Here is a 1278-nt window from a genome sequence, read left to right as displayed (position 1 = left end):
TGAGAGGCAACCCAATGTTATATTTATCTATTTTTCCTTTGTTATTTTATGTTTTCTGTAGGTTGATGATCATGGGAAGTCAAAAAATCAATTGAAAAAGCAAAAACAGAATGAAAAACAGAAAGAAAAACAGCACACCCTGGAGGAAAATTTGCTGGCGTTTAAACGCCAGTGAAGACAGCAAATGGGCGTTTAACGCCCAGTCTGGCACCATTCTGGGCGTTTAACGCCAGAAAGGGGCACCAGACTGGCGTTTAACGCCAGGAATGGGCAAGAAGCTGGCATTAAACGCCATAAATGGGCACCAGCCCAATGTTTAACGCCAGGTTTGGCAGAAGGAGCATTTTTGCTCGCCACTTGGTGCAAGGATGAGCTATCCTTGACACCTCAGGATCTATGGACCCCACAGGATCCCCACCTACCCCACCACTCTCTCTCTTCTTCACCCATTCACCAATCACCTCAATACCTCTTCCCCAAAAACCCCTCACCTATCAAATCCCACCATTCTCTTCACCACTCATATCCATCCTTTATAAAACCCCACCTACCTCACCATTCAAATTCAAACCACCTCCTAAACCCACCTATAATAGCCGATCCTTACCCCTCTCTCCACCCCTATATAAACCCATCTTCACTCCTTCATTTTCACACAACCTACACATTACTTCTCCCCCTTGGCCGAAAAACAAAGCCACCTCCATCACCTCTATTTCTTCTTCTTCTACTCTCTTCTTTCTTCTTTTGCTCAAGGACGAGCAAACCTTATAAGTTTGGTGTGGTAAAAGCATTGCTTTTTGTTTTTCCGTAACCATTTATGGCATCTAAGGTCGGAGAAACCTCTAGAAAGAGAAAAGGGAAGGCAAAAACTTCCACCTCTGAGTCATGGGAGATGGAGAGATTCATCTCAAGGGTGCATCAAGACCACTTCTATGAAGTTGTGGCCATAAAGAAGGTGATCCTCGAGGTCCCTTTCAAACTTAAAAAGAGTGAATATCCGGAGATCCGACATGAGATCCAAAGAAGAGGTTGGGAAGTTCTTACCAACCCCATTCAACAAGTCGGAATCTTAATGGTTCAAGAGTTCTATGCCAATGCATGGATCACCAAGAACCATGATCAAAGTGTGAACCCGGACTCAAAGAATTGGCTTACAATGGTTCTGGGGAAATGCTTAGATTTTAGTCCAGAAAATATAAGGTTGGCATTCAACTTGCCCATGATGCAAGGAGATGAACACCCTTACACTAGAAGGGTCAACTTTGATCAAAGGTT

This window comes from Arachis duranensis, chromosome 8 (assembly GCF_000817695.3).
Source record: "Arachis duranensis cultivar V14167 chromosome 8, aradu.V14167.gnm2.J7QH, whole genome shotgun sequence".
NCBI lineage: Eukaryota > Viridiplantae > Streptophyta > Magnoliopsida > Fabales > Fabaceae > Arachis > Arachis duranensis.
Note: the sequence above shows the minus strand (reverse complement) of the source record.